This window comes from Antechinus flavipes, chromosome 5 (assembly GCF_016432865.1).
Source record: "Antechinus flavipes isolate AdamAnt ecotype Samford, QLD, Australia chromosome 5, AdamAnt_v2, whole genome shotgun sequence".
Classification (NCBI taxonomy): domain Eukaryota; kingdom Metazoa; phylum Chordata; class Mammalia; order Dasyuromorphia; family Dasyuridae; genus Antechinus; species Antechinus flavipes.
In genome coordinates, this window is record NC_067402.1 from 200,501,194 (window position 1) to 200,528,334 (window position 27,141).

Here is a 27,141-nt window from a genome sequence, read left to right on the forward strand (position 1 = left end):
GTTGTATATTGAAAACACATTAACTTCCCCTATTTTTGGAAAAATCCTAGAAGTAAACCATAACCTAAGCTGTTTCTTCAAGGCACAGAGCAGGGTAAATGAGCTGAAGAATGTGAGAACAGGTAGTCCAACCCCCTCTCATTAGAAACCAGGCTGCCCAGGACCAACTTTATCTACTCATTGTGTTTGGATACAGAAGAAATAATAGGGCAGAACCAAACCTCTGTTTCCCAATAGTAGTTCCTCAAGGTTAGACATGCACTGAGGAGTGCAAAGGCATGAGAGTACATGTATAAAGAACAGAGAAAAGGTCAGTTTGGATTGTAAAATGCAGGAAAAGGAGGAATGTGGGGGGAAAAAACTATAGTTTGGGAGTAGTTATAAAGGGCTTTAAAAGCTAAACAGAAGGATATAAATTCCTCTTTACCTGGGCTCTGCACTGTCCAAATATTGTGAAAGTAATAGGGAATCACTAGAATTAATTGATCAAGAGAGTAGGTTGGTCACATTTGCATTTAAGTAAAATGATTTTAGCATCTATGTGGAGAAATAGATTGAAGTGAGATCTGAGGCAGAGAAATCACTTTGGTTTTGGGATATTTTTATGAGGGGGAAAGGAGTTGTGGAGGGAAAGCATCAGGTTAAGTGCCTTATCCAAGGTCACACAGCTAGTAACTGTAAGTGTCTGAGGCCAGATTTTGAATTCAGGTTTTATTGACTTCGGGCCTGGCGCTCCATCTGTGTCATCTAGCTGCCCCAGAGAAATCACTTTGGAAATGTCAACAATCACAACTTTGTGAAAACTAGGTTTATTACAAGAGAAAGTGGAACCTAAAGCCAGAGGAAAGAGTTCATAATCCATACAGAAGTTTGTATATTTATGACAATACAACAAAAGGAGGAAAAAACAGGACTTTCCTTTTAAAAGGACATAGTATGGGTATGGGAAAGGGGCAGTTAAAGTGGACAAAAGGACAAACTCTTCCCAAAGGGTAGCAGAAAGGTGATAGCAAAAGCAGCATTTTTTTTTCCCCTTGGGAAATGCTAGACCATTAAGATAATAGAGTCTGCTTATCTACAAGGGTCTTAACTGCACAAGCAGTTTCTCAGTCTGGGGCAGATTGATTGGGGTCTGCCTTGACTCCCAAGGACACACAGGGAGTCCAGTTTGGGATGCAAACAAATTATGTCAACTCAGGATGGGAGTATCACACTTCACACATTCAGGACTTTCTGTATATCCCAGGTCCAGCGTTTCTGGAAAATATGAAAACTCAAGAATACAGATTAAGTTGGATTCAGGGCAACAAAAGTCACTGCTAAAGTTTAGGTGACAAGGGTCCAAACTAAAGTGGTGACTTTCTGACTAGTGAGATTTTGTGGAGATAGAAATGGCAAGATCTGACAAATGACTGGATATGTGGAGTGAGTGAAAAGTGTGAATATGGGCTTTGTAATGTTTGTTCTAATGATTAAATGTGCCAGAATTTCTCTTTTTCACCGGAGAATCAAACAATGCAGTAGTGCAACAATTAGCCAATCAGGAGAACTTTTGATATTCAGGATTGCTTGACATACCAGTGATCCTTTGTGAAATAAACCTTACCTGATTTCACAGTTGCCTGCAACTATTCCACTAACTCACAAAGCAAACATCTTGATTTTTTATTCTAAGAGCTACAAATACCCTCCTTTCTGATTTATTGTATTTACAAGCTATCTTCTTCTTCCTAGACTCCTACTTCCTGCACAACTTCCCAATTTTCTGTGCTTCTCCCTTAATGCTGACTTAGTCATAAAGACCTCAATAAATCCTAAATACCTCAAATATGTAAAAAGGCCTCATTCTTTCCCACTCCCTTCTGAGCAGATAGGAACACTGTCTCACCTGCTCCAGCTTGCAAGCTTCTTCTCAGGTAATAAATGCAGTTATAATCTTTCTAAATTGTGATCAGACTCTGGTTCATTGCAGGTCACCTTTTTGGACCTGGATTGTTTTGTTTTGGTTTTTTACATTTTAGCATTTCACAAGGGTTTTCATTTAAACAAAAGTCAAAGGTTATAAACCTGAAAAAGTGGTCAATGGACAGGAATAGGAAAACTTTTACCCAGCCTCTTTTACTATCAGGATCCTCCCCAGTCACTAAAGTTTCCCAATTGTCATATCAAGCTCTAAGTCCTATCTGTGCCCTCATTATCAAACAATGATACCATATCTACTCTTGCTGAACTATATCTAACTCAACTTGGGCTTATTTGATATCAGACCATGGTCTGCCTAACTCCCTAAAGAGGAGCCTCTGCTAAATTCATTTGAATTTTTTTCTTTCTTTTTCTTTTTTTTTAAATTTTTTTTTCCATTTGAACTCTTTTTTTAAATTTTTCATATGACCTAATTCCGAGTACCACACTTTCCATATAAAGAGGCTATTCCAGTGGTATCCCTCATCCCCTTAATTATTTTTAGTTGTCTGTATTAAATAAACCTGTTTTCCTTATCTGTTTTATTAAGTCCCTCATTGGAAATTCTTGACAAGCCAAACCTTTGACACTGTGTTAAGAGAATGTCCCTTTCCTTCCCAATTAAATCTTTTCCATATGTTGTCTTCTGCCATTAGAATATGAGCTAATTAAGGACAGGGACATGTTTTCTTTGCTTACATTTTATTCCCAACGTCTAGCACAGATTCTTAGTATTTAGTAAACACTTTGTAAGGGCTTTCTTCACATATTTATTAATAGGGTATTCATTTCCAAGTTATTTTCTTACTTACTGTAAAGCTAAGCTTTTGCCTTTATCATCAATGTTGCTTTTTCTCATTATTAAAGTTAGGTCAATCTGTAAGGGGTATTTGAAGAGTTTAAGGAGGGGATGATAACTGGAGCTGTTTAATTGGCTGAAAGATTCCTTTTCCAATTTGGTGGTTAGACATTACCTGGGTACAGTAGTAATTGACTTTTGTTTCTTTTTTATATGTAAATTCATTTCTTACATATTTTTATGAGTCTTTTTGGGAAAGAAAAAGCTGAATAAAAGGGAAAAATGACAAGAAATGAAAAAAAAAGGTAAAAATAGTAGGTTCAATACACATTCATTCTCCATAGTTCTCTCTCTGGATGTGGATGGAATTTTCCATTCAAAGTTTATTGGAATTGCTTCAGATCACTGAATTGCTGAGAAGAGCTAAGTCCATCATAATTAATCTGTACACAATCTTGTTGTTTGATATGTACAATGTTTTCTTGTTTCTGCTCATTTCACTTAGCATCAGTTTATATGTCTTTCCAGGCTTTTTCTGAATTGATTTTTATTTCTATTAATAATTCCATAATTCTCCCCATAGGCAGAACCCTTTTAAATGGACTGTCAACTTTTTTTCTCCTGGCAAAAGCAGCACCATTCTCCCATTTTTTCCTCTAGAAGAGGATTGTTGTTATAATTTGGGTCGGGCTTATTTAGAGACCACAGTGCTCAGGAATTTCCCTTCTTCCTAGTCTCCAGAAAGAGAGAAAGGCATGGCGGTGTAGAGGAAAGGAGAGGGTGCTTGCTGAAGTTGGCTCCAGTAGTTGGAGGTGGCTGTGATGTGGAAGGATTCAGTTTGGACTCCTGGAAGAAAAGGGATCAGTTAGCCTATTTCCTAGGCTATTTCTTTGTAGCCCTATTTCTTACTATTGCAGTATTTAATGATTACATAGTGATAGGATGGTAGTAATAATAGACTAGGGAGTTTTTGCTAACTGCAGATGTAAGTTGTAGTGGGTGGAAGAATTCTAATACTCATAGATAGATTTTAAAGGGTTATTATTGCTAAACTAGAGACAGGGTAAATGGCCTGGGGGTAGGGTGAGGCTTGCTGTGCTGTAACTAGTCTTAAATAATTGCAGCCTCTGTAGGGAAGAGAGAGATTATAAGAGAGTTAATATAATATAATTCAAGATTGGAGGTTCAGTACCACAAAAGTAGTCAAGATGCTATGTGCTCCAAATTTTTGTGGATATTACGGAAAGGATCTCAAAAGAATTAAGGCTCAAGGCTTCCAATAGAATGGTTTCAATATAAATCTGAGAAAATACCTGAAAAACATATTGGAAAAGTTCCTTCTCCAAGGAAATGGGACAACAAATGTAATCTAAACCTGGATGTGGATAATGACAACAATCATAAGAATAAAAAGGAATGAAATGGAGATTGTCCAGAAAAGATGGGTTAATGTTTTAACTTTATGCTCAATTAAGTGAGTAATGTTAAATCATGTACCTTTAATGTATAGGATTTCCTCTTACAGATATATAGTGTCTCACTGTATAGACCAGACTGCACTAGACATAATGTTGAAAGGAAAATTGTTCATTTGAGCTTTCACCCTGATTAACAAGACAAAACTCAGGACAAAGAAAATTAGAATGAGTTTATTATAAATACACCAATGTAGCAGCATGTTGACAGACTGATCACTGAAGCTTAACAATGGATTCAAGATGGAGCCAGCTTTTATAGATAATTTGAAGACAATTCAGATAGGTCCAACTCAGCAGAAGAGGTTGGGCCCTTATATCTCAGCATATCTCCAAAGTTACCATGAAGGTGACAATTTACAGGTAGGGGTACAAAGGTCACTAGGCTACTGTGACCAATGTTCAAGGATTAGTTGACACCTCCCCCAACACTGATTGATAAGCAGAGCTGGGAATAATGAGTCCCTGAGTCAACAAAACTTCCACTAAAAGTCCAGGAAGGTACTATATAGGAAGAGACAGGGCCTGGACTCAGGAAAACCTCAATTCAAATTCAGCCTCAAGTACTTACTATCAGTGACAGGTCACTTAATTTCCATTTACCTCAGGTTCCTCAAATGTACAATGGGGATAATTACAGAATGTGCTTCACACAGTGCTAGGTGCCATATAAATACAGGCTTACTGCTGAGGGAATTGTGAACGGATCCAACCATTCTGGGGAGCAATTTGGAACCATGCCCAAGGGGCTATAAAACTGTGCACACCCTTTGACCCAGCAGGATCTCCACTTGGTCTATATTCCAAAGAAATCATAAAAAGGAGGAAAGGAACTGAACCACATGTGCCAAATGTTTGTGGCAGCCCTTTTTGTAGTGGCTAGAAACTGGAAACTGAGGGGATGCCCATCAGTTGGAGAATGGCTGAATAAGTTACAGTATATGAATGTTATGGACTATTATTGTTCTGTAAGAAATGACCAGCGGGATGAATACAGAGAGGCTTGGAGAGATTTACATGAATTGATGCTGAGTGAATGAGCAGGACCAAGAGAACACTGAACACAGCAACAATATTATATGATGATATGATGGACTTGGCTCTTTTCAACAATGAAGTGATTCAAAGCAATTCCAATAGACTTGGGATGGAAAGAGCCATCCACAACCAGAGAGAACTATGGAGATTGAATGTAGATCAAAGCATAGTATTTTCACCTTTTTGGTTTTGGTGTTGTTTGTTTGCTTGTTTTTTTTTCTCATTTTTTTTCCCCTTTTGATCTGATTTTTCTTATGCAGCATGAAAAATATGGAAATATGTTTAGAAGAATTGCACATATTTAATCTATATCGGATTGCTTGCTATCTAAGGGAGAAGTAGAAGAGAGAAGGAGAAAAACCTGGAACACAAGGTTTTGCAAAGATGAATGGTGAAAACTATCTTTGCATGTATTTTGAAAAATAAAATGCTATTAATTAATTAATTAATGCTTATTCTTTTCATTCTCCTTCTCTTCTTCTTCAACCCATCCTCCCAGGAACCAAAATAATCTTCCCTAAGCACAGGCAGAGATCTGATCTGTGCTCCCCTACTTACCAAATCTTCAATGAGGAATGTTGTAAAATCTTAATGAATAAGTTCAGCTTCCAAAGAAAAGATGAAAAAAAATGTACTTCTGTCCCTTCTTCCTAGAGGTAGACTGTAAGTATGAAACATTCATATGCTGTCTGACATGATTAATGAATTGGTCATATTTGCTGAACTATTTGTTTTTTCTCCATTAGTCTGCTGTCAGGCAATATGCTAAAGGACATGTGCTAGGGGACATGAACAAGAACAGGAACAGGGTCTTTGTCCTCAAGGACGTCATTCTAATGGAAGAATAAACATATCAAAAATGCCATATGCACGGTATATACAGTGTAAATGGAAATAAATCTCAGAGGAAAGCCACTCAGACGTGATGTTGGGTTGGGGGAAAACTAGGAGATGCCCTGTTCAGAATGTAGCATTTGAGCTATCTAACCTGAACTCTAGTCTCTATTTTCTGTCATGTACGGATCCTCCATTTTATTCTGTTACTCTGGATAAGAGTTAGAGGAGGAATATATTCTTAAATAAAGGAAATGTAAAGATTAAAAGATATCAATAAAAATTTAAAATTTGAAAAAATGGTTGCCTCTAGGATAAAATACTACAATCTCAGTCTGAAAAAAATCTCAATCCACAATCTGGCTCCAACCTATTTCTTCAGATGCTTCATATTATGTACTCTATATTTCCAACAAATTGGATACACACAGAGTTATTCCCTGAATTCCCTTTTCTCTGCCTTCTCAATCTGTCCCTGATACCTGAAATGCAGTGTTTCCTTTCAATGAGGTCTCAGAATCTTTATTGTCCTTCAAAATTCAGCTGAAGCCTTCCTTATCTCTCTAATTGCTAATGTTTTCTTCTTCAAATAACTTCTCTATATACATATCTCTAAAACAGATTAAGTCTCATAAGGGCAGGACCTCTTTCAGCTTATCATCAGTGCCTTTACTTAATAAGAGTGACCATGGTGGATTTGTCTTTTAAGGCACTTCTTACAAACCCTTACTCAATTTAGGTAAAATATTTCTTTGATTTGTTTGAATTGGAATGAAAATGTGCTTTATGAGTAACAAACTGCAACAACTGAGTATTGCTATGAATCCTCACAAGGATTCATTAGTTCATTCAACAAGTTCCACTTGGTTTTTCCTGACATTTCTGACTCAATCTTCTCTGAAAAAAATTACATAAAGGTCAGAAAAAGTACACTCTGAATTCTGACTAATAGCCATTAATTATGGCTCACAAGGATCTAGGGTTTATACCCAAGGAGTTCTTGTTTCTAGAGCCCAAAAGATATCCATACTTGTCCAGGTCACAAACCCAGGTGCAAATACAGAATCATACAATCTCTCTACTCCAAGTGGCCACACCCTAGCCTTATCCAGGTACTCTTCCTCACACACCTGTATTGAGTCATTCCCCTTTAGGCTTAATGAGTAACTAATTACTTTCTTTCTCATACACTCAGTCAAAAGAAAAACTTAAGTTAATGCTTCATCATCACCATCACTATCACAAATACATCCAGGGTCCTGATTTCAGTACTCTGACATCAAGATACCATCTAACCAACCATCGATCACCTGCTGTGCTCAAGGTCCTCAAGGAACAGCCCCCAGTCACTTCCCCACCAACCCCCAGGCAAAACTAATTACATACAAGTCAGCTCTACCTGTGCCCTTTTCTTGAAATACTTGTATTGCTTTGGGGTCTTCAAAGTCTAGCAAGTACTATATATAAGAACCAAATCTGGTATCCTATATTCCAATCACATAAAATTTACAACACAAAGTAATTTGATCAATATTTAATGATATGCTGAAATAACAAATAGGCATAAATGATAAGGGGTTTGCACCATGAATAAATATTATTTTCTTCAGAGATTCCTTTTTTTTTTTTTTCAGATCAGCTGAGGATAATCTTCTTGCTTGTAAAATGAGAAGCTGAAATAACATCAATTCTGAGGTCTCTTCCACAGCTTTAAATCTACAATCCTGAGGAAACTTCTCTGAGGTCTCTAAAGATCTATAATCTATATTTTTCTATAATCATATATATAATTTCCTGAGGTCTCTAAAGATTTATAATGCAGAGACACTAGGACCTCTCTTCTCTAGCAGAGGGTGATGACTTCGCTATCTTATCTAGTAGGCTTGGGTAAACTTAATTTGGAGCTGGCTGCTTCCTCTAACAAGAGTGATTTACAATATAGCTGCTTTAAAATGGGTGAAGGGCTTTTCTTCTAACAACCCTGTGAATCAGGTATTACCTTCATCTTGCAGGTAAGAAAGTAGAAGGTCAAAGAGATTAAATTACTTGAATTACTGCTCACACACAACTAGTTATATTAGACAAGATTTGAACACAGATCACTCATGACCCAAATTATAATAAAAGTTGTTTGGGCTGGGGGAACTAGTCAGTGGGTTCAGATTCCACAAAGAAGGAAAGACACTTGGAATGCTAATGACTACAACAGTTTATTAGAAGTTTCAGAGATGGGAATGGACCGAGGAATCCAGTCCTGTGATGCAGTGGGATGCACACACACTCGTACACTATCAATCTAGCAATAATCAGTGGGAAGGGACAGAATAGTGCTCAGAATAGGGGCCTTTACTTCCACTGAGTCACAAGGAACGTTCCTTCTATGCACTGTCAGTATTGGGCTATTTTGGGATGGAAAATGACTCAGTGCTGTGAAAACATGGACATTTTATCCCCTCAGTTTCTGCCTGTGACTTTTTAGAATGATATCAGCATTCCCACCTGTTGCCAGAATCCCCTTTATCCCTGGGAGTGAAGGTGCAGGTTATTTGACTATTGTCTTAAGATTTACAAAATACTTCAAATCAGAAAATATATGTAAACTGATATTAACTTTAAAAGGCATATACGTTACTTAATACTGATATTATAACATACATTTTCTCATTTGATCCTTATAACACCTTGTGAGGTAAGTATATAAATTTTATTATCCTCGTTTTACTGAAAAGACAGAGACTGACTTGTCTATGGTTCAGGAGCTTACATAGATGGGGGAATCAGGAAAGCTCTTGTGTTGGAGGTAATATTACATCTGAACACTGAAATAAACTAGGGATTCTAAAAGGTAGAAGTAAAGGAGGAACTCATTCTAGAAATGGTTAATCATCTATGCAAAGATATGGAGACGAAAGATGGAATTTCTGTATGAAGAAATCCCAGAAGGCCAGTTTGGATGAACTATGGAATGGAAGAAGAAAATAATATAGGAGAATAGGTTGGGGCTAGATTATAAAGCAATGTAAATATCAAATAAAGGCATTTGTATTTGATCCTAGAACTAATAGGGAGTCATTGGAGTATTTTGCAAATACCACTAACTGCTTTGTGAAAGATGGATTAATGAGGGAACACTTTAGGAAGGAAGATCACTTAGAATACTATAGCAATGATGGTTTGAATTATGGTGGTGATTGAATGAGTGGAGATAAGAAGAATAAAGCAATTGAGATTATGGAGATAGAACCAACAGGACTTGGAAATGGATTTGGATATGGAAGATTAGGAAGGAGGAGGAATCAAGGATATCTCCAAAGTTGCAAATTTATATAACTTAAAGAATGATGCCCAAAGGCCTATAAAATGTTGCACTTTCATCCATCAGTGCCATACTACTTTAGAGAGATCATAAAAAAGGGAAAAGGACCCACATGTGCAAAAATATTTGTGGCAGCTCTTTTTGTAGTGGCAAGAAACTGAAAACTGAGTGGAGGCTCATCATTTGGGGAATGGCTGAATAAACTGTGGTATATGAATGTAATGGAACACTATTGTTCTGTAAGAAATGATCAGCACAATGACTTCAGAAAAGCCTGAGAGACTTATATGAACTTATACTAAGTGAAAACATCAGAAGCAGGAGAATATTGTACACAGTATCAGCAAGATTATGTGATGATCAATGAGGATAGACTTAGTTCTTCTCAGCAATACAGTGATCCAAGACAATTCCAATAGACTGGAGATGGAAAATACCAAGCATATCCAGAGAAAGAACTATGGAAACAATGCATTTTCAAGCATACAATTTTCACTTTTTTTGTTTTTTTTTCCCTTTTGTTCTGATTTTTCTTTCACAACATGACTAATACAGAAATATGTTCAAAATGTTTTTAGATGTATAACCTATATCAGAATGCTTACTGTTCTGGGGAGAGGGGAGAGAAGGAAGGGAAAGAAAAAAATGTAGAACTCAAAACCTTACAAAAATGAATGCTGAAAACTATTTATTTTATTTTATTTTTTACATGAAATAAAATAAAATACTATTAAATTACAAAAAAGAAAAAAAAAGAATGTTCACAGGACAAAAGAAGGAAATTGGGAAAAGGGATGGATTTGGGAGAAAAATGTAATCAGTTCAGTCTTAGACATATTGACTTTCTAAATATTATGGAATATTCAGGTGAAAATGTCCAGTAGGCAGTTGTTGATGCAAGACTGGAGCAGAGGAGAAAGATGAAGGAAAAATATACACATATAGATCTGTATAAAGATGATAATTGAACTAAAAAAGCTGATTAGGTCATTGAAACAGTTTAGAAAAAGAAGAAAAGAGAGTCTAGGGCTGAAAAGGAAATCTCACTTGGTATTAGAGGCAAGTTTGACTCAAATCTGCACTCGGTTCAAGACAGTTCACATTTAATATTAGAATGAAATGAGTCATTTGTAAGTCATTCAGGAACAGTTAATGAAAGATAACCTAGTTAGCCATAGCATTGAAAGAAAATGCTATATAAACAAAAAAAAAAAATTATATATAGGTACTTTAGCACTCCCCCATTCCCATCCTCCCATCTCTATATGGAAAGATTTCTGATCAGCAAAGCATAGTGTGACAACTAGAACAGGGTTCTGATTACATGAGGGAGGGCTTCTGTGCTCATAGATGAATAAGAAATGAACATGGCCAGAGGCTATATCAAGAGAGACATAGTTTGAACCCTGGGATCCTGGTCTAATCAAATCCCAAGAATACCTTGTTGTCTTTCAAGGAAAAAGTAGCCTAACCTATGTCTAACTCTGATAAATGGTGGTCCATATGACATCATATCGATAAGTTCCTCAGGATCTTTCCACAATTTAAATACCTTCAGGGCCTTTACTGGATAATCTTCCTGGCATAGTACTAAGGAAAAATAAACTAAAAAGAAAACAAAGAACAATATAAATAAAATTTAATGGCTACAGGTCACAAAGAAAAATGAAAAAAAAAAAAAATTGAAGAACCAATGACAGAAATCCTAGACTCCATGGAGTTTCTTTTTTTCTTTCTTTCACTTAATAGTATTTTTTTCCAATTACATGTAAAGATAGTTTTTTAATATTTATTTTTGTAAGATTTTGAATTTCAAATTTTTTTCTCCCTCTCATCTCTCATTCCTCCCCAACACAGCAAGCAATCTAATATAGATTTTACATGTACAATCATTTTAAACATAATTCCATATTAGTCATGTTGTGAAAGAAAAATCTTAATAAAAGGGAAAAACTATAAGAAATAAAAACCAAAAAGAAGTGAAAATAGCATGCTTTGAACTGCATTCAATTTCCATGGTTCTTTCTGTTTGTAGATGACATTTTTCACCCTAAGCCTATTGGAACTGTCTTGGGAAAATAGAGTTTAAAATCCTAAATGATCTAGTTCTTGAGGGAAAAGAGAGAAGTGAAGCCAAATCTTTGAAGTTCATAGTGCATATCCTAATGATAATTATGAGCAGGAACATTAATAACAGTATATATAGATATCTTTAGTCAACAATTTTTCATCCTATATCAGGGTCATCTAAAGTGACTAAGAGGTCATTAGCCTATTACAGTCAAGCTATCCCAAGATCCAAGTTAATACTTAAGCTTTATTAATACTGCTACCTGCTCAGAATTCCCTGGTTCCCTCCCCAGAAAACCCCCTCTTTGAGAGAGAGCCACATTAAAGAGATGATGTCAAATCTACATTCTCTCACATTCTAGTCAGGTAACCAGGAAAGGCTTGCTAGGACCCCCATTCCTTAAGGTATTCCCTGTTAGACAATTAGTGGATGCTGAAGTCCAGTTGTGTATTATAGTTCCAGAGCAGACTGAACTATTAATAAACCAGACCACCAGAAGTTAAGTCTTTTTAGGTGGGGATTCACTGTATTAGCAAAAGAGGTAGCATCCAGGTCCTGAACTAGAGACATCAGTCTCCAGAAAAACTGCATCTTGTTTGTGAATAGTACAAACATGGGAGCAACCCTGGTTGCTATAACTTTTAATATACCATTTCCATTTAATAAAAGTTGTCTCTTGTGTCCTTCTGAAAGGAGCAGTCTTGCAGCACAACTCATAAAAGACCACTCTAAACAAAGGATTATTGTGTGTTTTGCATTATCTGGTTAGTAGCAAATAGGGCCCAGGAACAAGTAAGCAAATACTTTTCAAACAAGATATGGTTGGTGGTCTTTGAAGAACTTACAGAGCAACAGTCACTTACTTTTTCTGGTCACCTTGGTGACTTCAAAGGTTCTAGTCAGCCTTGTCTACATGGACAGAGACTTCCCTTACAGAAATATGAGCCTTCTACATCATCAGTGTCTGAGGGAAGATTCTACTGGACATCCCTCTTCCCAGACTATAGCATATCCTGGACCCTACCTGAAAAAAACTTATGGGTGATTTAGTAAATTGGAGCTATCAAGATACCCAGATGCAAAAATGGGTTCTTCAAAACCTGAAAAAGCCCCCAAAGTCTCTAATCTTCTTAGATTGTGGAGAAGTCAATATCAATACCGTAATCTGGACTGTTCCTAGAATCTGCTGGTTTTCTCCATCTATCATATATATCAACATCTGACTCAGAGGGTTGGAATTTGAATTTTCTTAGGATTGATTTCTCATCCTTTCTCTTTCATATGGGCTATCATAGATGATAAGGCCTCTGTCTCAATTATTTTATTATGTCATTAATATAGATCCAGAAGAGAAGCCCATTCCATGTTCCTGCCTACTATAATAGGTCCATTAAAAGGGAAAATTCAGATATCCCTGAGAAAAGATAGTTGGAAAAAACACTGGACTCCTTCCTAGATAAAAAGCAAACTACTCAACCATAGGAAGAAACAAAAGAAACAATTAAAAAAAAGTCCACAATCTCATACCATTTACCCTGCACCTAGATTACCTAGTCAGTGCCATTGACATGATAGTTGTAGCCTCTGACAAGACAATTTTATTTAACTTCTTTTATATAAGTTGATCTTGAGCTGCCAGGAGCTGTCTACCTTCTCCATGAACAACAGAAGACTACTTTAAAGGTAGCTTGAATGACAAAACATTATCCATCATCTCTATCATCTCCATACCAACCGGATAACTATACAGGATGGGATAGGCAACTACAAGGGAACCAACATAAAGGTTGATGAAAGAGCTTGCACAGATATTGACCCCTAAGAGTTCATAATATCCTTTCTGTCTGTGGTCTGCCCTCCTTTTTTGGTACAAGTGGAACAAGAGTGTTAAAGGATGACTTAGGCTTTGGTGGGGCTTAAAGGTCCCTACTGACCAGATGCTAGATTTCCTTATACAGTTCCATTAGCATCCACATAAGCTGGGCATCAATTACTTTCTTATCTACTCTTTGTTTAAGGAGCCACACCTAATGATCACTCTAGGAGAAGGCTAGGTTTAGATTGTGGAGATAGTATCCAAAAGGGCTCCATTAGATCACACCCTCAAGAGCCATATTCCTGGTGACTCATCAGGCTTCAGACTTCTTTTGCAATCTTCCCCAGTTCCTTGATAATGAAAGACTGCCCACTCCCTACTCCTTCACAGAAGGAAATTACCCTCTTTGGTCTTTCTCACATCACTTCCTCATTTCTACTATCATTCTCCCATCTCAAGGTTCCAATTACATTCAAAGATTCATCATCATAGTCTCTTGGATTGTGAGAGCTAGAGAAATAAAATACTTGGAAACCTAACATCTTCCCACATGGCTATCTCCAGTTAATGCCATCTCTATTTGAGCCCTTTCTCCAGTGGAAAAATTGGATTCCAAGCCTCCCACTAAGATCTTTGGTAGGCTAGTTTTAGCCTTACCTTGCTTGGTTTCAAACCTCCACTGCATTTCTAGGCAATACTTAAACCATGTTACCATACATGTTATCTCTCACCACCACCCTCGGTTCTTATTTTCACCTCTCTTTTATGTGTTGCCAACTAGAGGTGAAAATGTAAGAATCTCAACAGTAAAGACTGTCTTGGTCATTTATATTTGTATCTTCAGTGCTTATGCAATGCTTGACATGTAGCAAGCAACTAAAAAATACTTTAATCTGTCTCTATCCATCTTTCTATCTATCCAACATGTGAAATAAAGGCTGTCACATAAATTTGAATTCTAATTTCTTAGAAGAAAATGACCATCCCCTAGTCCTCCTCTTTCCAAAATATTTTCCCCAGAATTGTCATGGAAAACTTTTCCCAGAAAGGTTGTTTTAACTTGTTGCTGACTGATAGACACTGAGCTACAAGTAAAACTAGGTTTTTCTTCTCTTTCTCCAAGCAACCCTAACTTTCAGAGATATCTCTCATTACTATTCCATTTCTCAGCATTGTGATTACAGGCATGGAAAGCCTAAATAGACATCCCCTCTCCACCCCACCCTACCCCAATATATCTATAAAAGAGACAAGTCTATTTAGGTAAGTTCCAGAACTGCAGTATTTATATGATTCATTGTTCTTTCATTATTCTAAGGCAAGTCATTTCACCTCTGTTTGCTTTTGTATCCTCATCTATAAAATGGAATCAAATAATAGCACATACCTTCCAGGGCTATTTTGAGAACCAAATGAGGTAATAATTGTAAAGCTTATTGCCTGGCAACTAGTAAATACCACATAAATGTTAGCTATTATTATTGTCTAGAGTGAAATGGAAATATAGTAAACTTGATTTTTTTTAAATGGAGTTCTCTTATAGGAGTGTCTATTGGCCAAAATTTTTCTGAAAATGTGAAAAGGACATCTTAAACGCTATTTTGGAATGTATGGTTTGCCAAATTATATTTGATAGTTACCCATTTATATGTTAATATTTTAATCATGGCAAACATGCTTTTCAGAAATATTTAAAGCAAAAGCACAACTGAATGACCCCTAGATTTATTTGTTGCCTTAATTATTTAGAATTTAAAGTTTATGGATTGAACTGACATGTGGATAAGATATCGAACTCAAATTTAGTACAACATGTCCTTGTTACTATAGTAAACACCATCAACACATACAGTAGTAAATTATGATCATGAATTGTAATAAAGATAAGTTCAGTTAACATTCAGCTTTGTTGTTATAAAACAAAATATGACAAAATTATCACTTTGTTGAGCCAAAATTATGGAAATAAGTTATAATATGCCCTTGATAGCAAGAAATGTTTCATCTACAATCTTACTAATCTATTGAATACATAGCATCAACAGGCTGCATTTAAAAAACTATCAGATAGAGATGATTTTCCTCTCCCTATTTCAAGCTGAATCAGAGGGCAAAGGTGCTGTTCACTCACAGCATGGACATCACATGTTAAAAAAGGTTACCATTAATCTTTCCCTTTAAGCACTATGATTCCAAGAATCAAGCTTTGCATTTAAGGTTGTTTCATTTGTCCTTTTCAGTTATAGGTGCAAGTGGTAGATTCCTTAGGAACCAGGAGCTAAGACATGGCAACCTTAAAACCAAGATTCCCTACTAGATGTTGTTCCAGTCCAGTGAGGAAGCCCTAAGATGCTAGGGTACCTAGACACCAGCCCAAGGAGAGACTTGGGAGTTCTTGCTATTCCTCTGAAGTAAATATTCCTTTGTAAAATCTAACTTAAGTAGAATGTAATGTAATGGAAGTAGGATGTTTCTGTTATTGTTCAATGTCTGATTTTTCATGACCCCAATTTCTTTTTTTTTTTTTTGGAAAGCTTTTTATTTTCAAAACATATGCATGGATAATTTTTCAACATTAACTCTTCCATAGTCTTGTGTTTCAGATTTTCCCATTCTTTCTCCCATTCCCTCTCCTAGATGGCAAGCAATCCAATATGTGTTATACATGTTAAAATATATGTTAAATCCAATATGTGTAAACATATTTATATAATTCTCTTGCTGCACAAGAAAAATCAGAGCAAAAAGGAAAGAAAATGAAAGAAAACAAAATGCAAGCAAACAACATCAAACAGAGAATGTCATGTTGTGATCCATATTCTCTCTCTGGGTGGAGATGGCTCTCTTCATTGCAAGATCATTGGAGCTGGGATCAATCATCTCATTATTGGAAGGAGTCACATTCATTAGAATTGATTGTTGTATAATACTGATGTTGCCATGTACAGTTGATCTCCTGGTTCTGCTCATTTCACTCAGCATCAGTTCATGTAAGTTTCTCCAGGCTTCTCTAAAATCATCTGCCTGATTGTTTCTTATACACCAATAATATTTTATAATATTCATATACCACAACTTATTCAGCCATTCTCCAAGGGATGGGCATCCACTCAGTTTCCAGTTTCTTGCCACTATGAAAAGGGCTGCCATAAACATTTTTGCACATGTGACCCCAATTTCTTGGCAAAGATACTGGAGTGATTTGCCATTTCTTCTCCAGCTCATTTTACTGATGATAAGGATTAATTGACTTGCCTAGTGTCACACAATTACAAATATTTGAGGTCATATTTGAACTATCTACTGCACCACCTAGCTGCTTCAGAACCAACTAAAACCAAGGGAAAATAATTGATAAGTTCTCAAGCCAATGACAAAGAAAGCCCCCACTTCCTTTAAGGGTACTAGAAAACTAGAAAACTGGAGGAGGGGATGGAAACGTGGCAGACCTGGCTCTCAGGCCAGAGGGGCTACTGCTCCGACTAAGTAGTCACTGCTACACTCAGATCCACAGATTTTACTTCGAAAGACTTTTTCGTCTAGAGCTTAATAAGGATTTTTCTCATAATTTGTCCCATTACCAAAAATGAGATAAAATAACTCAGAGACATTATATCACTTTTGATAGTAACTTTGTGGTTTTGAGAAAGCCTCTATCATTTCTTTATAAAATCTCAGTCATTGTTTCATTTTTGTGATAGTTCCTTTTTTAAATTCACTGATGTTTGCTTTGAAGTATATTTTGAGAAAGCTGTATATAATAAGTGAATATAAAATAGTGTTGGTAATAATAAGAGAAAGAGGTTTAAAATTGTTTAAATCACCTTATATTTCAGTGAATTTTTTAAAAAAAAAGTTATCATTGTATTGCCATCTATATCATAGCTACAAAACAATACCAATGTTTTTCTGCTCTTGTTTTCATTTTTTTTTTAAATTAAAAAGCAGCTGGGTTTTTTTTTTTTTCACTCTCACTTCCCTTCATCCCTCCCCTTAAACAAACAAACAAACAAACAAATAAAACCCTTGTAACCATTAAGTATAGTCATCCAAAACAAATTCTCACCTTGGCCATGTCCCAATGTGACTCATTCTGCATTGAGTTTAGCATCTCTCTGTCAGGATGTGGACACTATGCTTCTGATTATGCTGGCTGGTCATTACATTGAGGGGTCTTTCATAGGTTCTTGTGTTTGTGATACTGTTACTGCAAAAGTTGATGATTGGTTCTTCTCACTCTACTCTTTAGCTATTAATATTAACATAGTAGCAAAGGCATCCCAGCCTAAATTGCCAGCTTTGGAATTTATTGTGAGTGGTGGAATCTCTCAGGATTATTGATTTATTTCTTGCTCCTGGTTTTTCTTTGATCCTGATAAGTTAATGGTGACACATCAACAATCAGTGTAGGAGAAAACACCTACAACTCTTATAGAAACTGCTGCCTCCCAACTACATATGTAAAATCAATTTCAAGTGGATGGATATTGTGCCTGGGGAGAATGGGGAAATGGTTTGTGGAGGCAGTGACAGGATTTCCCCAGCTCATTTCCCCATTGTTTTGCTGCTCCCCTTTGAATAGGAAAACTTCCCATGTATTAAATCTTTGGCCTGATGACTATAAAACTTTAGTAATGTGGAATTATGAAGTGTAAATTCCTCCAAGATTTTAAAAAACATCTCTGACTTTTACCCAGGGTAAAAGGTGAGTCTTATCCCTATATTCCTGTGAGTGGTCAGTCTGTAATTTTCAGACCCAGACTTGACAGAAGTTAATGTTGTACAGCTACTAAAACACCAGCTTCCTTGTTAGTTCAGGTTTGATGTTGGGATGAAATGAAGCACTCATAGTCATAAATCTTATTTAAAAGAGTAAACATGTTTTTACGTAGGATTCCATTAAGGAATTAGTGAATCCAGATATTATAGCATTAGATGTGCTACAAATAAGAAAGAACTGGGCCTAGATCAGGAAGACCTTAGTTTCAATATTACCTCAGTCATTTAAACTCTGTCTTCCTCAGTTTCCTCATCTGTAAAATGAGGAAAATAATCACATCTACCTCTCAAGGCTGTTGTGAGGTTCAAATGAGATAATAGTGGTAAAGATTGATTTTTCAGGTAGGATTAAAATTGCTTCTCACAGAGAGCTTAGACTCCTGAAAAATACATAGAGTTAGAACAGAACAGGGGTTAGAGACAATCTAAAAAAAAGGGAAGAAAGAACCCAATACAAAAGATTAACCTACATAAAGTGTAAACATCTCCGTGATATCTTCACAGAAACAGTTAGTGGGGGGCCCTGGGGCTAGTTGGATTTCAGTTAGAACCACAAGAACTTTCACCTCCTGGACAGCTTGGAGGGTGTGGTAGGGTCTGAATCTAGAAAGACTGAAGAAATGTTGGCCATTAGGAATGTCAGACCCAGCTTGGATGAGAAGGAGCTAGCACATCTGGTGAGTACAGAAGCAGCGAAGCACTGCTAGATAAGGGCACTTACAGGAGGATGAAGTTTTTGGTTTGAGGCTCTAGGTCAGAGGGAAGAACTGAAAGAAGACCTGAAGCCAGAAACACTATCCCCACCCCCACCCCAAACCTCAGGACTAGAGGTGATTATATTATTAAGTTTTTATTTTTTAAAAATGAACAAAGGAGAAAGAACCCAACTATTGATAATTACTTTGAAAACAGAGAATGGTGGAATTCATCTTCAGAGGAGCATACTTTAGCAACAAAAGCCTCTTCTATTCTTAAAGAGTCAAATAGTCAGCTGCCCAAAAAGAATTCACAAAAAAACTCAAAAAAGCTTTTAAAATCAAATGAGAGAGATGGAGGAAAATTTTTTAAAAAGAAAAAAGAACAATTCAGGAAAAACAAGAAGAATATGAAAAGAAAATCAACCAACCAGAAAAGAAGATCCAGAGTCTTTTTTTTTTTTTTTTTGAGATCCAGGGTCTTTAAAAAGAAAATGACTTTAAAAATTAGAATTGGACAAAAGAAAGTAAAGTTATGAGAACAAAAAAAAAAAATAATAAAATATAAATAATGAAAAAATACAAGAGAACATGAAATATAAAGAAAAAAAAAAAAACAGATCTGTAGAACAAGATCAAGAAGAGAAAACATAAGAATAATTGGACTACCTGAAAGCTATGACCAAAAAAGGAACCTTAACATCATAAAACAAGAAATAAATAAAAAAAGAAAATTGTTCTGAAGTCATAAAACAAGATAGGAAAGTAGATATAGAAAAAAAATCCACCAATCACTATTTCAAAGAGATTCTTCAGGAAAAACCTACAGGAACATTATTGCTAAATTGTGAAATTCCCAGATAAACAAGAAAAATTTAAAAGCAACAACAAAATTCAAATATACTGGAGTTACAATAAGAATTGCACAGAATTTATCAGTGGCTACAATAAAAGACCTAGAATACTATATGTTGACAATCAAAAGAATGAGGGTTACAATTAAAAATATTCAGCAGAATTAAGTATAAAATTGAATGAAAAAATGAATATTTGGAGAACTTTCGGATTTTCAGCATTTTGTCACAAATAAACCTGAACTCAATTGAATATTTAATATACAAGAGCCAACACCAAAGACTAATTTCAATGGACTCATTAAGGGCAATTTTTTTTATGTTTTATACATGGAAATGTAAATCATATGTCTAAGATTGACATAAGTAATTGGGTAGTTCAAGAGAAAGATTGGGGTAGAGCTGAGTATGATATAATTCTAAAAAACAAAGCAGCCTAGGAAATGGTAAAAATAGTTATCATGCTATACAAATGAGGTACAATAGCTAGAACTAACACAGAAGAATTAGATGGGGAAGAAGGAATGGTAATACTGAAAACCTACTCACATTGGGAATGGGTTAAAGAGGTAACTCTCTAAATCTATAAAGAAATAAGTGGAGGAGGGAATAAGATAAGGTGGGGTATAGAAGAGTATGTGAATCAATGGGAGTGGGATAAGATGTGTAAATTAATAGAAATAAAATAAAGGGGGAGGGAAAAGGTTGGAGGGAGAAAATAAGGGAGGGACCCATGGTGAGGGAGGAGCAATGGAAAGATTAAGTAATAAGGCAAGTCAACAGCAAGAAGCAGGGATACACAAACCTATAATAATGATCAGAAGTAGAATTTATTAGAAAAAAAAGTAGGTATAGTAATCATTGGTCTCAAATTCATACTTTAAAAAGATTCAATCAAGAGGGAAATCTACATTATATTTCAACCATATTAATATTGTTTTACATGTATATATATGTATGTATATATGTGTATGTATGTAGGTGTAAGTGTAGGTGTGTGTGTATGCATATGCACACATGAGTATGCACTCAAGGGTGTAGGTATCTTTATGTATACACAAATATATCTGTGTTTAACTGCAGCCAACTTGGAGGAAGTAGCGGGGAGGAAAAAGGAAAAAAAGAATAGAGTAAAAAGTACACTTCTGAGAACAAAAGAAAACCTACAAGGAAGCAAAGAAAAGATAAACAGCTAAAAATACAATGTCTTCTATTTCTATACATGCTTTCTTGAAATGGCAATTTGTATATTATATATAAAATATACATTTTCAATCCTCCTGCACATTTTTCAATCCATCTGCTGGGCACATGATAATTTTTTTCCCCCTTTTTCCTGTTTTTTTTTTTCTATTTTGTTTTTTCTCATTTTTGCATTTAAGATTTAAATAAATTTTTTTTAAAGAAGGAAAAAAAAAAGATTGATTTTTTCCAACTTTTAAGTCCCATATGAAGGCTAATTAATTATTTAGTAAGTAACAAAAGGAGGTTTGATTAGCCCTAATGTGGCACAGACAATATACACTAGTCTTTAGCTTCAGCAGATGTGGTCTTCCTCAGCTCCTTCCTCTGAAGTCTACCAATCCCAAATGGTGGGTCTTTTTTAATGTCTTTAGGTAATCAAGAAGTCAGGCGAATATAATCAGAGGCTACTAGGAAATTGTGTCCAGGAAGATTTGTCCATCTCCTGGATCAATCAAATCAGGGAGATTTGTCCATTCCCCTGGGTCAATCAAATTCACATTTTCACTTTTAGGAAAAATAAAAAAGGAATGAAACATGTGAATTTAACAGAATCACTGAATCCTAAGAGCCTGTACTGATTACAGGATACCTTTGTACCATTCTCCCTTCAAAGCCACACTTAACTCATATGCCCAGAATCAAAGTAGATTATAATTATTACCTAAATTGGAGAATATTTGTTGCTTCAAGTTTCCATTGTAAACCAACAGTACTGTGAGCCAGATAGGAAAATCAGCAACAATGACAAAGGTCTTTCATTTCCTACCAACTGGGCCTTTTATAAGCATACAACCTGATTTTTTTCTTCTACTATAAATGTTATGCATAGTAGAATGAATAAAAGTCTTAAAAATAAGGTAGCTAATATTTATGCTGACACTGGACTTAAGTGAACTGATATTCCTAACAATTAATCTTATTTTCATTGGAAATAATGTGGAAAGAAAGCATGGTCTAATATATATATGAAAATTTTCATGCTGTGGCCTATGCAAATACTAGCTAAATCTCTATTTATCCCAATACTAAACAGATTTCCAACTATCTGTGAGACCACACTAAACTACAGTCAGGCTGTAACTCATTAAATGAATTAATCTTACTCATCAATAGGTATTAGAGTTCTGCCCCAAGTGCCCCAAATCTCCAACCAGAAGAATGGGTCTATACAAAGACCTATCTGGAAAATACCAGGTCCTGCTAACCACTAGAATTTGGGTCATTTAGGGGATCATACATCTAGCAAGGAATCCATCATTTTTTAGAACTAATCTCCTCTTATATCACCTTGTCTTTATCTCACCTGAGATATTCTACACTATCCTTCATATTGACCAAAGACCCTGTTCCATGGCCTTCTTGACTTAGGACTCCACTTTTCCAGCCTTTTCCAAGAGTTAATCCCCATACCATTTTGTTTGAGATTTCCCCTTTATTGCAGAGGTTACCAAGAGTATGACTAGAGTTCTCTATTGTCTCTGGGCTGATGACACTATCCAATTGTTCCCTGTAATTCCTGTTTTCAGGACCCAGAGTGTTGATTCTGTATTAATGGAGTTATCAAAGAAAAATATGGATTCCTGGTTCACATGACCAGCAAGGTTGCAGAGCAGATATTTTGTCTACCTCTCAAACTCCAAAAAATATTTTAAAACAGGATTTAATTATGTACCAAATAAATGTACATCAATTATAGCAGAATCCATAGAAAAAGAAAGTTAATCTTTAAGTAACACTTAACACAATTGTTGAATATCCTCCTTCACCAGACTTGATGCTCTGGAAAGGACATGGCTTGTGCCTAGGAAAATTAAATTTAAAATGTAGAGCACAAGCTCTAGGCCAGAACTTTAATAATTTTCTGTGTTATTGTATTCAATTTTTTTTGTTATATTTATATATGAGATTTATGAACCTCCCTGAGAAGCTTGAGTATATATCCCTCCAGTTTTTTCTACCACTTTTCTCCAAGGGAGACTTTAATTCCTTCCAAGAGGTGATGCAGGAAGCTGTGACCAGAGGCCCAAAATTCTGTTCACTTCAAATCTAATCTTCACCTATTTGTCCCCTAAGAAATATTATTAATCAAAGGGAAACTTTGATCTCTAAACTTCAACAGGGAAGGAATGCCTTAAGCCAAAGATTCTTAAAGTGTGGTCCAGAGATCTTGGGAGTCTCTGAAACACTTTCAGCGGGTCTACAAATTCAAAATTAGTTTTTATTTCTAATATAGTAAAATCTATAAACATAACCCACATAAAACTCTTTGAACAGATCCTCAATAATTTTTAATAGTATAAAGATATTGAAAAAAATCACTGTCTTAAGCTATATATCCAAAACAATTCCTTTCTCAACAAATGTCAGTTCTACAAAAATCAAAACATAGCAAATAGCAAATAAACTCATGAACCAAGTCAATTTTAAATAGAAATAAGAGAAAATACATAGATGAGAATATATCAAACAATACACAGAGTAAATGAATTCTCCCACTAAAAACAAAATATGTCAATTCAATCAAGAAAGATATATAGATCTGGGAATCAGTGGCATAGAAATGCTCACTGAATGAATGGAACCTAATAAGATCAGCATGTGAGGCAAGGGTCCTCAAACTTTTTAAATAGAGGGCCAGTTTACTGTCCCTCAGATTGTTGGAGGGCCGGACTATAGTAAAAAAAAAAACTTTGTTTTGGGGCCTTTAAAAGAAACTTCATAGCCCTGGGTGAGGGGGTTAAACGACCTCAGCTGCTGCATATGGCCCCTGGGCTAAAGTTTGAGGATCCCTGGAGGGAAAAGACAGCCTAAGATAGAACCTTGTTGGAAACCCACAGATATCTATGTCTGGGACACCCAACTGATGGGGCTATTTTCAGGAAAACATTTTTCAATCTTTATATTTATAAATTATATTAATATATTCTATATAAATTGAATTATATATTGTATAAACATGAATTATAAAGTTTGTCCTAATTTTACTGTTGAGGAAATTAGAGCACAGAGACAAGTATTTTGCTCAAAATTATAGATCAAGTCAGGGGAGAAATCTTTCTTATTTAACAATTTAGCTATTATTTACTGTAATCTCACCATGCTTCCAAAACTGAATTATGAAGGATGTACTATAGATTCTTCTAAAGGGTCAGGTTAGAAGGTAAGAAACCTTGTCCTGGGTGACTGTTGTTGTTGCTGTTGTTTTTTTCCCAAATTTATTTTATTTGAAGAAATAAAAGAAAAGAAAAAAAGCAGAAAAACAATATAAAACAAAAGAAAAGAGAACATTATCAGACATCCAGCAGAATATTAGGGAGAATTCAAAATATATAGCAAAAAATACTAATTTAAGAAAATATATATATTAGTAGAAGAAATTATATTCGTGAATTAACATCTTTTCTTTACTTCCTTGGAAACTGTTCTTTGGTTCTCTACTATACACATCTTTAATTTATTCTTTTCTTTCCTTCTGTCCACCACCCCAAGCAAGTTATAGTTAAGAAATTTTATATATATATATATATATATATATATATATATATATATATATATGTATTAGATATATATGTAAATATATACATACATACACACATACACACACACATCTCCCTTTGTATGACTATTCTAAATGACATCTGGGAGGCTGTGCTTTTCTAAAAAAATTCATTCTGGCCTTTCTTTCCTCTCCTCCATTTTCAGTCTTCCCCAGTGAAAGACAGCAACTCCCCTTTTTTCACTGATCTTTGGGAAATTTTGGCAAGAGGCAGAGTTCTTTCCAACTCCAGATCCCCACACATGAAAGGAAAATGATTGAAAGAAGCTAAGGAAAGCTGGGTGTCTCCAGGATTACTCTCAGTCTATCTGCACCCCACCCAGCCTCCTCCAGAGTTTCCTGCCACAGCTTGCCCCCTTGAAACTTGAATCTCTCTTTTGTTAATAGCCCAGTTTCAAGTCACTCATGTGAGAGCAGAAAAATAACTGGCAATTATTCCACTCACTACAAGACCAAAGTGGGAAATTCACCACTTCAGAAAATCGCCTGGTCTGAATGTCCTTGGCTGGGGAAGTTGCTGTACCTGTGATTTTGTTTGCATCGGGGATTTCTTGAGAGGAACCTTCCTGGTCTGCAACTTATGGTCTTAGAAAGTTTTCTGAGGCACTAAGAGATCACACAGCCAATATGAGTCAGAGGAAGGACTTAGACCTGCTGGAGCTCCTGATTTCAAAGCCAGCCTTCTATCCATTATGGCTACTATTTCTCAAACCCTAGAGATAGAGAAACAAAAATGATACACTCTATTCCTTCATCCATTTGGAAGACACCATTCAAACAAACAAAAAAAAGATATCTATATTCAAAATAAATACAGGGCAATTTTGGAGGAGAGGCACTAGCAGCTGGGTTATCAAGAAGGGTTATCTCATGCATGTAACAGAATCTGAACTGACCTCCTTAAGAAAATAGAAATTTCAAGAGAGAGATAAGAATGCAGCTCAGCCATATGGGGCAGCCTATGCAAAGAATAAAGACACTGAAAGGACTTGGAATGACTTGTGTTAGAAGGAGCAAGAAAGCAGTCTGACCAGGCAATTTAATTGAATATGTGAAAGGGAAAACAAGCCTTTGAAGTAAATCTATTTATGTGAATACAGGTGGAAAAATAGGGCAAGGAAAGCAAAAGTCAATTGGAAAATAGCTGAATAAATTTGGTTATAAGACTTGAATGAGTATTTTCATCAGTGTAAGAAATGATAAATAAGAATTCAGAGAAACTGGAGAAGACTTATATGATTTGATGCAAAGTGAAATTACCAGAAACAGAAGAATAATTTGCATACTGATCAGGGAAAGTGTAAGGGAAAAAACTTTGAAAGACTTGAGAAGTCTAACACAATGACTGAGCATGACTTAAGAAAGTGAATGATACTTCTGCCCTTTGGAAGAGAAATGACAGATTAAAAGTAAAAAATGAAATATATTCTTTCAGACATATCTAAAAAGCCTTTTGCTATGTTCTCAGGAACCATGACCCAAAGAACTTGGGAGGAGGCTTCCACTTCAGATGGTAGGATGGATCAGTCTTATCTCCCAAGCTTACTTCTCCTGCCTTTTGGACTTGAGAAAGCAAGAAGCAGAAAGAAGGGCAGGATCTGGAGCAGCAGAAACCAAGTTGTTGCTGGGTATACCATAAAGAATATACAGAAGGACACCAATGGCTATCTCTCCACTCCCCTGCCTCCACCCACCAAAATCGTCATTTCCTATACAACACATCAGGACTTGCACAAAGAGTGGGTGGGGGCCATTCTCTCTCCAAGCTTATCTATTAATAGAGTATGGTCCAATTACTATTTAGCCTCATGTGCTTGGGACCTCAGTGCATCAACTCAAGCCTCAGCCCATTACATCTCCCGCTTTCTTTTGTTTTAGAACACAGGTGATCATGCCATCCCTGACTCTTCAGGGAGGTCAGAGCCCCCAAGGGGAGGTGATCACACCCTCCCTGATTTCTCAGGAAAGGAGGTGAAAGCACCGAAAAGGAAGTGATCACGACCCCCCTGACTTCTCAGGAAGGGAGGTGAAAGCACTAAAAAGGAGATAATCACGCCCTCCCTGACATCTCAGGAAGGGAGATGAAAAGCACCAAAGGGAAGTGGGGGTTGCTAGTAGGTTTCTGGGCTCAAGGGTCTTATTATGCACAAACCCATCAGCATGGGAACACATAGCACATAGCAACAACGCAGAGACTATTAGTGATGACTCTCCCCACAGTCAGTGCAGGCTTGATGTGGTGTAACAACATGAATTATGCACCCAAGTAACGGTATAACAAACAATATAAATCAACAGTATGATGTAAAAGATTGCCAGAAGTCCTAGAAGGAGAGTATGTAAACAGCAGTCACACATACACCTCTTCAGCAGCCAAGAGATAGTCCAAAACCAGTCTAATGTCCATTGCTTCACATATCAGGGAATCCAATGATCCCCCCAAGTTTTTGAAGTCCAGCAAAAGTCTTTTTATGTCTTAGGGAATCCAATGATTCCAGCAGATTTTGAAGTCCTGTAACAGTCTTATCATTTCTCAGAAAATCCAATGATTCCTGAGGGCTTTAAAGTCCTACAACAATCTTATGTCTCAGAGAATCCAATGATTTCTGAGGGTTTTGAAGTCCAATGATTTTCTATGTCCATGAGTCAAACGCCATAACTGCCACACTCTTTCAATGGTGAGCACAATCAGCAACAGAAC

The 27,141-nt window shown here is 36.0% G+C and overlaps 1 long non-coding RNA gene across 1 annotated transcript in view; it reads right to left on the reverse strand.

Annotated features, from left to right (window-relative positions):
• The window catches only part of LOC127564843 (uncharacterized), a 43,867-nt gene extending 18,845 nt beyond the window's left edge, over positions 1-25,022 (reverse strand). Inside the window, exon 1 of the long non-coding RNA XR_007954370.1 lies at positions 24,964-25,022. This is a non-coding gene — a long non-coding RNA (uncharacterized LOC127564843). The remainder of the gene's footprint in view (positions 1-24,963) is intronic.
• Between the last annotated feature and the right edge of the window lie 2,119 nt (positions 25,023-27,141).